The following is a 13,017-nucleotide window of genomic DNA, read 5'->3' as shown; positions in this document are numbered from 1 at the left end:
CCGAACACTGGACTCCTAAGGAATGGATCGTCTTAGCAGAACTTCCAGGACATTTGGGCCAATATAATTTGGCTGGGCCGGCGCCACTCGACCACTTACGCCACTCCTAGTTCAGATGAAATCCATGACTCTGAAACGTAAAGCTCGTCCCCACTTTCCCCAAGTAGAAACTTGTTGATACGGCTCCACCAAGAAGTCGTATCTAGTTGGAAAGGAAAACTCACCGATATTTCCCAGGCAATGCCTGTTAATGGATTAACTTGTTCCAAGAATATTACTTCCCGAGTATTGGGTAAGTAATCAAAAACTCTTTTATCAAAATAGCAACCTCTTTGCGAATATAAAACATACCACAGAGCTGGATCCCTCGGGTTTTGAGAGAATATTTAAATCCCCTTTGAAAGGAAGATTTTAAATATAAAATGAGTTTTGGGATCCGCTCTAACTTTTAAAATCATTTTGAAGACTCGCAGAACATTTTTAGGAATGTTGGGAGTAGTGCTGATTTAATAAAATAAATCAGTCCCAATTTATTAGAAAATATCCGAATATTATTATTTAAATAATATTCTCATAAAGAATAATCTTTATAAAAATAATTGAAGTAGAAGTTTTAAAACTTATACTTGCAATGAATATTAAATAACCAAAGATATACTTATACGAAAGTACTATCTTTATTTTAATAAACAAAAGTGAGTTTGATTATCGACACATTATTCCTTAATAAAATAAAGAATAATAATTAGTAAATAATCGGAGTCATAAGTCCTCGAATGAATATTCAAATAATATTCAATAGTAAAATAAACGGGGTCATAAGCCCTCGAATGAATATTCAAAATAATATTCAATAATAAAATAAACGGGGTCATAAGCCCTCGAATGAATATTCAAAATAATATTCATTAATAAAATAAAGAGGTCATAAGCCCTCGAATGAATATTCAAAATAATATTCATTAATAAAATAAAGTTATCGAATAAACCTTATTTGATTCATAGTTTTAAAAACTATTCATATTTATATATAAATATATATATATTATACTCGGGAGCATCGACTCCCGGTTTTAGAAAATTGTTCACCTTTGGGTCCCCTATACTAAGGGTATATGCAAATACCGCTTATCTCTAGCATAGGTATTATCAACTGAACCAACAGATATATGTATCAAGAATACGAAACATGCATGCATATACACCATATCACATGCTACAATATATCGCAAGAATTTGCTAAATAACCATTATGCATCTATCACAAGATAATGCATGTACAAATGTATACATCACAACAACAGTATAACGGGTAGAATACTTGCCTGAGTGCTCCCGGATAGACTTAAGCTTAGAGTGGGTCCGATAACCTATGAACAACAACATAAGTCGGAATTAAACCCCGGTCGCTTAAGAAACTAGAATTTAACCATTTAGAGTCCTAACGTTCGCTTTCGCGCTTAACGATTCACTTAAGTCGCTCGAGTACCCTTGGCTCCACCATTTTTAATAAATTAACCATTAAGGGTTTTAAGGCGATTCTTTCGCGAGTGTCTTACCAACTTCCTAATACACTTTAAATAAATGTTTCATACTCCAATTAGTCCTTTTAGGTCTTTAACCTATGTTTCAAAGTAAGGCGAGGGGTAATGGTTCGTTCGCGAAACGTCGTTACTTAAAACCCGTTTCTCCTAAACCATACATCGGAATCAAATGGACTACATATCAAAATGAAGCTCGTAACATGAACTATCTAATTATGGCAATGGTTAAAACCTAGCAGTGAGTTGACGGGTCCTAATGTTAAGATCAAAAACAGCCTAAAGTAAATCGGACATTATGACGGCTATGTTTACGCGATTACCCAAATTTAAACCACTCCAAATCATCTCACAATCAACTCACAATCAACATCCCAACCAAAACTCCATCCATACTTCATCATAAAAGCCCCAACAACTCCATATTATTAATTTATACTATTCTTAAACATGAATTTAAACTACACTTAAGTTCATTAATCAACAATCCAAGAATTACCACTCCAAAAACTTCGCAAAACCAACTAATCTCTACATTCACAACAAGCAAGCCTCTCATGAATTATAACAACATAACTAAACCTAATAATCAAGTAAAGTTAGGGTTTGGAGGGGTTATACCTTCCTTGGAGAGTGGAGAATCAAGTAATTAGCTTGGAATCACCCTTAAAAATCCTTATCCAAGCTTAATATAAACAAAAACTCAAGAACAAAAATTTTAGTTCTTGAAAAACACTATTCACCATCTTCTTCCATGATTTTTAGGAAGAGATTGTGAAGGAATTTGGAGCTTAGATTCATAGGATAACTATATCTAAGTACAAGGAACCTTGGATAATTACCTCGCGATTTAACAATGCTTGGAGCTTGAATTTGGATTTTCTTATCCTTGAAAATGAAGGAAAGTCGAGAGCTTGATGAAGAAATGAAATAAACTTTGTGTTTTGGTGAAATGATTTGTTGGTTGGTTGATTTTGTTTTGTTTTGTTTTGTTTTCTTACCTTTTACCAAGGTAACTTTTGTGTGGTTCTAAATCAACCAACAACACACTTGCTTTGGTCATGCTTATGTCACCAAGTGATGTCATCCTCCCACCTTTGTCCCCTTCTCATTGGTTTGATGACATCATCCCCACTAATCTCTTTTGATTAGCTTCTAATTACTTGGCTAATGACCGTCGAGCTGTTATGCGGTTCGCTTAACTTTCGTTTTCGTTTATCGTTTGAGGGATCATACCCGGGATCTTATTACTTGGGTTTCCTTAGCCTTTCTCAATACATTATATTCCTTTTATGATCCTCTCTTATAATCCTTGAATTTAAATCCTTTTTTTATCCTGTTACCTTATACTCAATTCTTTCGGTATCTGGTGTATTTTCGGGAAAAATTAAAGTGTTCAGATTTGAATTCTGACGATCTTTACATACACTTATATACCACATAAAGTACTAATAATATCCCAGAAGATCAATAAAAGAACCCCTACATAGTGTGGCATGAAAAGTTTTCTTATTCAGCATAATCAGCAAAACACTATTCATAAGGGTTTCAAAAATTCCAAAAATTGGGGTTATTACAGTCACCTTGTTTGAAAAACCTTTCTTTAACCCTTAGGTTGTAGTAGAACGAAGCTTTTTTCTGATATTCCACTATCTTCGCATGTGCCTCATCTCGCACTTCGTCAATTAGATCCAGGGCTAATCTTTGCCCTTCCTTATTCTCCTCAGCATTGAAAGCTTGAATCCTGGGAGAGAAATGTGATATCTCCACGGGAACAACTGCTTCTGCCCCATATGCTAACATGAAGGGAGTTGCTCCAGTCGTGACTCTACAGGTAGTCCTATAGGCCCATAGTATTGGGAGTATCTCATCCACCCAATTATTCCTCGATTTCTCGATCCTCTTCTTTAGTCCATCCAGGATTATTCGATTCGCTACTTCTGCTTTCCAATTGGCTTGCGGGTGAGCCACAGAGGTTAACCGTAACTCAATTTCATTTTCTTCACAGTACCTCTTGAATTTCTCGTTGTTGAATTATGTTCCATTGTCAGTGACTAAGATGCGGGGAATTCCATACTGACACATGATATTTTCCCACAAGAATTGTGCAACCTGCTTAGTTGTGATTTTGGCCAAGGGCTTGGCTTCAATTCCCTTACCAATAAAATAATCAATGGCTACAATCAAAAACTTCCTTTGTGTCATGGCCATGGGGAAAGGCCCAAGTATATCCATTCCCCACATAGCAAAGGGAATGGGTGAGTTGATAGAGGTCAGCATCTCGGGGGGTTGTCAAATGACCGGTGCATGTTTCTGACAGTGGTCATACTTCTTCACATATTCTTTGGCATCAGCCATCATTTCTGGCCAATAGAAGCCTAAGCGGGTTATCTTATGAGCTAAGGCCCTGCCCCCAAGTGTTGCCCACAAATACCTTCATGTACTTCTTCAAGACCCAAGCGTGCCTCATGGGGCCTGAGACACCTTAAGTATGGAATCACGAAAGATCTTTTATACAGAATCCCATCTATTAAAGAGTACCTTAGTGCTCGAACAACTAACTTTCGTGCTTCAGTAGCATCGTTTGGCAACCAACCGGTTTGAATGTGGGCCTTAATGGGATCTATCCATGACGTCCCCAGGCCTATAGGAGCTACAAGCTTAACATAAATGCTCCTTGTCTTCAAACGCGGAAGTATACACTTCCTAAACTTTCTTCTATCTCAGATGAAGCAAACTTTGATAAAATGCATCTGCCTTAGCATTTTCCTCCCTTGGAATGTGCTCAACATGGCATTCATCGAATTGCATCATCATAGCCCTTACGAGGCGGACATACTTAGCCATCATATCATCCCTTGCCTCAAACTCTCCCTTTACCTGGGATATGACTAGCTTCGAGTCTCCACAGACTTTTAAGTTCTTGACTCTAAGTGTCCCTGTTAAGCCAAGACCAGCTATCAGAGCTTCATATTCTGCCTCATTGTTTGTGGTTGGGAAGTCTAACTTCATGGCATACTCAATCAAGAACCCATCAGGGCTTTGTAAAACCAATCCTGCCCACCTAAATTTGTTTTTGATGCTCCATCAAAATAGAGAACCCAATATTATTTCTCCTTATCATCCTTTTCTTTGTCCCCCTTATCAACTTCTTTGTCCTGAGGTATGGTATCTTCCTGCCCCCTGACTTCTTGGTTGGGTATGGTACATTCCACCACGAAGTTAGCCAAAGCCTGGGCTTTTATTGTCGTTCGCGGCTTATACTTGATATCGAATTCTCCCAGCTCTATTGCCCATTTGATCAGTCTCCCACTAGCCTTAGGACTATAGATTATATTTCTCAAGGGTTGATTTGTTAGAACCTCAATTTGATGAGCCTGAAAGTAAGGACGGAGCTTTCTTAAAGACATTACCAGAGCTAAAGCAAACTTTTCAATGGTTGAATAATTCAACTCAGCTCCATGCAGAATTTTGCTGACATAGTATACGGGTTTCTGGATTTTCAGTTCCTCCTTAACCAACACAGCGCTCAAGGCATTTTCTGAAACGGCCAAGTACAAGTATAGAACCTCGTTTATAACTGGCTTGGCCAACAACGGGGCTTGAGCCATATATTTCTTCAATTCCTCAAATGCCTTATGGCTTTCCTCACTCCATTGAAAATCTTTGACCTTCTTTAAGGACTTGAAGAACGACAAGCACTTGTCTCTTGACTTGGAGATGAATTGTCCCAGCGCAGCAACCCTTCCAGTGAGCTTCTGAACATCTTTAACAGTTTTTGGTGGCTTCATGTCCAGGATTGCCTTTATTTTATCGGGTTGGCCTCGATCCCTCTCTTGGAGACCTCAATCCCAAAAAAATTCCAGATCCTACTCCAAAAGCACACTTCGTAGGATTTAACATCATCTTGTGGTACCTCAGGACCTCGAAAGCTTCCCTCAAATGGGTTATATGATCAGTCTTACTAGACTCTTGATTAACATGTCATCAACATAGACTTCCATAGTCTTGCCAATAAGATCCTTAAAAATTTTATTTACCAACCTTTGATAGGTGGCTCCAGCATTCTTGAGACCAAATACCATAAGAAGATAACAATAAACACCAAAGTTAGTGATGAATGATACCTTTGGAATGTCATCCTTATGCATCTTGGTCTGATTGTATCCACTAAATCCATCAATGAAGCTCAGCATCTCATGCCCAGCAGTGTCATCTATCAAAGTATCGATCCTTGGTAACGGGAACAGTCCTTAGGACAGGCATCATTTAGATCAGTGAAGTCGACACACATCCTCCATTTTCCATTGGCCTTCTTCACCATTACAGGGTTTGCTAACCACTCCGGAAATTGAATCTCCTCAATGAAACCAGCCTCTAATAGCTTCTCCACTTCATGTTTTATAGCTTCTTTCCTTTCTAGAGCAAAACTTCTTTTCTTTTGTTTCACTGTCTTCCGATTCGGGTCCACATTCAGCTTGTGAGTAATCAGTTCCGGGTCTATGCATGGCATATCAGCTGCTGACCATGCAAATAAGTCACTATTTTCTTGCAAAAATTTCACCAACTTCCCTTTAAGGGGCTCCTCGAGCGTGGCTCCAATAAAAGTCACCTTCTCAGGATCTTCGGGGGCTAAAGGAATTGAAATCAAGTCTTCTGCTGGCTTTCCTCTTTTCTCATCATTCTCTCGGATATCCAGATCTTCAATAGGAAGAACCTGCCCCCCAACTCCATCTTCCCTCAAAGAGGCCACATAACAGCTTCTAGCCATTTTTTGATCTCCTCTCTCTTCTCCGATCCCATCCCGGGTGGGAAACTTCATAACTGAATGGTAGGAAGAAGGGACTGCCTTGAAGGCGTGTATCCCTGTTCTTCCCATGATAGCGTTGTAAGTCGAACTAGCCTTCACCACCACGAAGTCCAACATCTGAGTTGCTTGTCTTGGTTCCTGTCATATGGTTGTTGGCAACTTGATTATCCCCTCTACGGGGCATTCCACTCCCACAAATTCATATATCGGCATGTCGGTTAGGGTTAATTGGGAGTCGTTATATCCCATCCTCAAAAAGGTGTCATGGAGCAAGATATCCACTGAAGCACCATTATCTACAAGGACCCTTCTCACTGGGATGTTCCCTATTATTGGGGTTATAACCAACGGGTCGTCATGGGGAAATTTCACACCCTCCAGATCAGAATCATCAAAAGACATTGTTACTCCTATCCTGGCCCTCTTCGGGGATTCCCCAACAATATGCATAACTTCTCGGGCATACGCTTTCCTGGAGTTCTTGGATAACCCAGCAGTCGTTGGTCCTCCAAAAATTGTGTTTATCACAGGCCCTCGGGGTCGTGGTCCTCCGAAGATTGTATTTATCATCGGTCCCCTAGGCTGGGGATTCCGTCCCTGATCGTCTTAGTCCCTCCTACGATCTTCAAAGTTCTTTCTTCCATTGTTGCTCCTATCTCCTCCATCTCCAGTGTACTTGTTCAATCTCCCTTTTCTAATAAGGAACTCAATTTCATCTTTCAGTTGCCTACACTCATCGGTGTCATGACCCACATCCTTGTGAAATCTACAATACTTGCTCTGATCTAACTTGGCAGGATCAGCCTTCAAGGTCTTAGGCCAGCGAATATCTCGATCTTTCTCTATTTCCATTACAATTTGGCTCCTTGGAGCATTCAGCTTAGCATACTCAGTAAATTTTTGTCCAGGTCCTCCTCACTTGGGAGTTGAATCAGGATTCTGCTCAGTTCTAGGATACTTGTCCTCAGCGATGTATTCCAGATCGGTCTTCCGCTTCTTGCCTCCAGCGGGCTCATTGCTCACGACTGTCTTCCTCATACTTTCTTCCACTTTGATATACTTCCCCGCCCTATCTTGGAGCTGCAGCATGCTTTCAGGGGGGCGTTTGTCCAAGGACATCTTGAAAAACTCATCTCTAGTTCCCTGCTACAGTGCTATCATGGCTACCTTGTCATCAAGGTCTTGGACTTTTAAAGCTTCCTTTGTGAAACGATTCAGGTAGTCTCTTAAGGATTCCTTCGCCCCCTGCATAATGCTCATAAGGGATGCTGAACTTTTCTCATGCACTCTCCCACTGATAAATTGCTTAATAAAAGCCTAACTTAATTCTCTGAAGGACCCAATAGAGTTTGGGGGTAAACGACTATACCACCTTTGAGCCATACCCGACAGGGTTTGAGGAAAGGCCCAACACTTAATAGCGTCATTCACGGGCTGTAGTAACAGTGCATTGGAGAATGTCCTGACATGATTGGCGGGATCTCCAATGCCATCATAAGCTTTAATATTGGGCATCTTGAACTTCCTTGAGATATGGGCATTCATTATTTCTTCAGTGAATGGTGGAGTAGGATCATCAGGATCTCCAAGGGGAAGAAGATTGCTCAGATCAGCCCTTGGGACAACAGCCCTTCTCTGTATCGGACCATCCAGGTCTATGATAGGGGGAGGATTCCTCCCCCTTGGGGGTAATGGGGGTCTGGTGTTCTGGTGTGACTCCAAGTCGCGCTTCAGCCTTTGAATCTCAGCCTCATGAGCCTTGATCCTTTTCTGCACTTCTTGGGAATTCATCCCTTGGGTGTTCCTAGGACGTTGGCGACCCTCAGCCATCAGCTCTTTGCCAACACGCCTCCTTCTTGGGGCCACTTCATCATCTGAAGATTCAGAGTCTCTCTCAGTGTAAGGACCAGAAAATTCCTGATCCTCAGGGATTGGAGCCAAACCTTGTATATAGGGGGCGATCGCCCTCGTGCCTCACTCCGCCCAGCATATCTGCTTCCTCCAATCTCGGGGTAAAGGGGCATCCCATATGGGGGGTTAGTAGTCAAAATAGTTGAATACTCATACCCAGTGGATCGAGAATTCACAGGTGCATGTAGTTGTTGAACTTGGGGATTCGTACCTTGAGTAGCCGAGGGAATCGTCCCTTGTGGCTGAGGTTCAGTTGCCCCTATCTGGGCTTCTCCTTGCGTGGCTGCATAAGTTGAATGAGGAGGTACCTCCACGGTTGACGAAATCACTTGGGTTGTCCCTGTTGGTGTTCCTCCTTCAAGGGCTCTAACTATTCTCCGTGTTCTCGCCATGGTTGTTGTTGTGCTGTCCCACAGACGGCGCCAAATGTTATGGATTAAAATCTAAGATATATAATTGTTGTATTTATTACTAAGGAACGTGAGCTTCGAGGCTCGATTTGACTGCTCTTGTATTTCGTGACTCAATTTGCCTTAACAAGATGCCTACGTACCTTGCTGATTGCTAAGGATCAAGTCAAAAAATGTAGTTCTGATCTGTGGGGTGAGGTCCCTTATATAGATGTTGGTGGTCCTTGAATTGGACTTGGTATTAGAATGAACTTTGGAGTCCTAAATAGTAGGAAACTGATTCCTTATCATTCTAGGTCCCTTAGAGGCTAATCTGCAAGGATTTATGTCCTTATTGGGACTCTTCTCAATAGCCGATTTTTCCATTATTAATTAATTACGAAATTAATTAATATTCAGGGTTTTTGGGCCTTCTTTGCTCCATCAGGCCTGATCTGGTCCATCAGGCCTGATCAATGTGTTAACCTTTTTGGTCTTAATGTCATACATCTTCTTATTGTACCTAGTAGCCCAAATCATGTATAATTAATGTAATATTTAATTACACAATCAGAATTTATTTATCCCTATCAGGGGAGCATGAGAATTTCTACAAAAAAGAGACGATGCAGGTTGACTCATTCATCCATGTTCGAAGATGGGTTTAGGTTTTGAAGATGCGTCAATGATATTTAAAGAGGACATACCACGTCCTTTACCTTTCAAAGCTGCAGAGTAAAAAAATACTTGATCAAACATTTTATTTGTTGAAGAAAACAAAATAACATACACTGCAAAAATGTATATATATTTTGCATAATGGAAGAAAGTGGGATTAACCAACTGTTTAATGGAATTTTTAAAAGTCAAAATAGGATACTAAAAAGTTAACGTACACGTAAGATTTGTATACATCTTCTCAATATTAGGACCACATACTCTACATTTTATAGCTGCAACAAAATACCACAATGGAATATTAATTGTTCTCGCAGCAAAAAGAAAGAATAAAAACTTTCAAATGTGAGAATGAGGTTAAGAGGTAACGTACCCGTGGTATTGGTCATATCTTAAAGCGTAGAAGATTTCTTTTGGATCTTGGCTGCTACACAGTTACTTTCTTCACCTGTAATCTCTGAAATAGATGATTGTTATAATTTGTTGAATAAAACAAATCAACTTACAAAGTTAATAATATTCATTTCTCATAGTGTAAGAAACTAAACATGGACAATAGTGTAATAGGAAATCATAAGAACTTTGTAATCCCCAAAATAGATGATTTTTATAAAAATATATATATATTTTGCGTAGTGGAAGAAAGTGAGATTAATCAACTGTTTAATGGTAGCATTTAGAAGTCAAAATAGGATACTGAAAAATTGACGTACACGTGGGATTTGTATACATCTTCTCAATATTAGGACCACGTAGTCTACGTTTTATAGCTGCAACAAAATACCACAATGGAATATTAATTATTCTCGTAGCAAAAAAACATAAAAACTTTCAAATTTGAGAATGAAGTTAATAGGCAACGTACCCGTGGTATTGGGCATATCTAAAAGCATAGAAGATTGCTTTTTATTCTTGGATGCTACACTGTTATTTTCTTCACCTGTAATCCCCGAAGTAGATGATTGTTGTACTTTGTTGAACAAAAAATCAACATACAAAGTTAATAATATACATTTCTCGTAGTTTAAGAAACTGAACAGAGGCAAAAGGGTAATAGGAAATCATAAGAACTTATTGGAAAAGGATTTATTAAAAGAAACGTACACATGGGGTTTGTAAAAATCTTCTCAATATTGCGACCACGTATTCTACGTCTCACGGCTGCAACCAATACCACAATGTAATGTTAAATATATAGTATTAACAACAAAACACACAAAGTTCCAAATTTTAATATGAAGTTATAATATAACGTACACGTGGTATTGGTAATATCTGACAGTGTCTGAGATTCATCCATGTTCTTGATAGCTGGAGTGTTATCTTCTTCAAGTGTAATCCCCCAAATTGGTGAAATTTGTACACCGCAAGGCGTGCTTTTTATCCAGCGGCAAGTTTCAATCCCACATTTCTGCTCATACATTTCAAATCTAGCTCGCAACAAACATCACAGAGAATAAAATTATACATAATATTATACATTTGCATGGGCCATTGGTACAGAAAAGTTAAATAAACTACACATATCTATGAAAGAAGACCGACCGGTTTTATTAAATGAAACATCAACAACAAAGATAGATGATTTGTATGTGGGGGAATCACGCAACATATTTGTCTTATTTGATAATGGTTGCAAAGGAGACCTAATTCATACTACAAAATGCATATGTAACACATTACTTTCATTATTAATTTATGCAACAGATAAAAGATATATAATCTGTAAAAATTACCAGACGATACTACAAAACTTGTTGTCTATATATTTGGAACCGTAACACTGGGACTGAGATTTGTGTTTCCAACATAAATGTTTATATGCTTCACAACTAAGTTGATGAAATAAATTTAAGAAAATGTTTTAGATTCAAAACTATAGACGATAAGAAAGACAAAGAAAGTTACAATACCACTGACTCGGGAACATTCAAACTTAAGATGGGCCGTAACATAGAAGATTGATTTGATGAATCTCGGCTGCGAATCAAACGTTTCAAACCTATGTATAACAATATAAACCAAAGAAATCATATAACACTTACCTATCCATAAATTCAAATCATAATGAAAATAAACCTATAAATGAATCCCTTGCAAAGTTTTCCTGAGAGCATGGATCCATTATTAATAGCAGATCAACAGAGCATGGAACAAAGGAGAAGATCAGAGGAGGCTGGTGTTCTGAGAGGAAATAATTCAAAAAAATTTAAATGTACTATTCAGTTGCTACAATCAGGGAGCAGTTTAGGTGTATAGACTGATATATTAGGTTAGTTTCTACAAGGGTCATTATGGATTTAAATGGGAAAGATCCATGGATATGTGTATAATATAAAGTTTTATGTGTAAAAAAATAAAATGGGTCATGGATCATGGGTCATGGGTAAATTAGTGGGTAAATTAGTGGGATGTAATATGAGCAATAGTAGCCATTAAGATAATATATATATATATTAATACATAACTAAAATAATCATAATAATATAATTTAATGTAATTTAATAGTATGATATATCCGATTTTTACTCCGATTAATCCCCAATTTTTAATTAATCCTAAATAGGTAACCCTACCTATCTTGTCATAATGTAGGTGTTATTTCCAGAAAGGATATTTTATTATCCAAATTTCCCAGAATATTCTCATAAATTTTCTTGAATAAAAAATAAGCCCATTTTTATTAGTGGTTGTATTTTATGGTTACTTTACTAAAGGTGATGTTTCTTATAAGTAGTTAGATTTTTTTTGAAACGCATATAAGTAGTTAGATGATGGTTAGAACTCGTAGAAGATTGATAAATACTTCTCGATCCTGAAATTTGAACTTATGGGGTGTGAACTTAAGGGGTGGTGTGTGGTTGTAACTACTTTCTTAGAGAAATTCCAAGAGCCTCTCTATATACTCTTTTTAGTCAAAATTTTAGGAGAATTAAACAAAAAATAACTCCAATAATCTTTTTCTCCCTCCCTAAAATGTTAGGATTTTTAAATCTCTCCTCAAAAGTGAGGAGCATTGATATAATATATATTTATGTATATTTTAGATGATTAATGTTCCCATATTAATTTTATTTTATATTTAATTAGATCTTTATTAATTAGTTTGTAATATTTTATTATAGTAAGTAAGAAATTTTAAATTGAAAAGGATTGGAGCTACATTAGAAGAAAATTCGGATTTTTTGAACTGTTTGCGCGACACTCATTGTTTGGGTCGTATCTTGAGCTATATATATCAGATTTGGGCGATTCAATAGCCCACGTGAAGATAACGATATTTTCTTTCATTGTAAATAGGCTCAAATATCAAATTTCAATTTGAGAAGCCCAGAATCAGAAGAGAAAAGTCAACTACGAAATGTGACCTTAAAAACCTTTTCAATTTGGGAAACTCTTGTATAGTCCTATAAACATTAAAAATAATTTGTATATATTTAGTTTATAATATTAGAGATAGAATATACGTATCTATATCCACCAAGAAGAGAAGCCAAGAGGAGAAGGAGGAGGACTTTATGGTTGAAGATTTCAATATCAACAACATAAGGATAAATCTTCGTTCTCTACACTTTCTATTGTATTCTAATATTCTCATATATCATACCACTTTTACCACGATTATGGTTGGCTAGATTTTTATTGTTGGATTGCTATTTTGAATCCCTAAACTTTATGACAATTATAC

General features: G+C 37.7%; 1 long non-coding RNA gene across 1 annotated transcript; it reads right to left on the bottom strand.

The window, feature by feature from the left end:
- Positions 1–9,702: 9,702 nt before the first annotated feature.
- On the bottom strand, positions 9,703–10,292 carry LOC141684143 (uncharacterized). Its single transcript, XR_012560556.1, has 3 exons — positions 10,195–10,292; positions 10,043–10,099; positions 9,703–9,786 (listed from the first exon to the last, which is right to left on the bottom strand). It is a non-coding gene; the product is annotated as an uncharacterized LOC141684143 (long non-coding RNA).
- Between the last annotated feature and the right edge of the window lie 2,725 nt (positions 10,293–13,017).

The sequence above is a fragment of the Apium graveolens genome, chromosome 9 (assembly GCF_009905375.1).
Source record: "Apium graveolens cultivar Ventura chromosome 9, ASM990537v1, whole genome shotgun sequence".
NCBI classification, from domain to species: domain Eukaryota; kingdom Viridiplantae; phylum Streptophyta; class Magnoliopsida; order Apiales; family Apiaceae; genus Apium; species Apium graveolens.
Note: the sequence above shows the minus strand (reverse complement) of the source record. Positions and strands in the feature narration are given on the sequence as shown.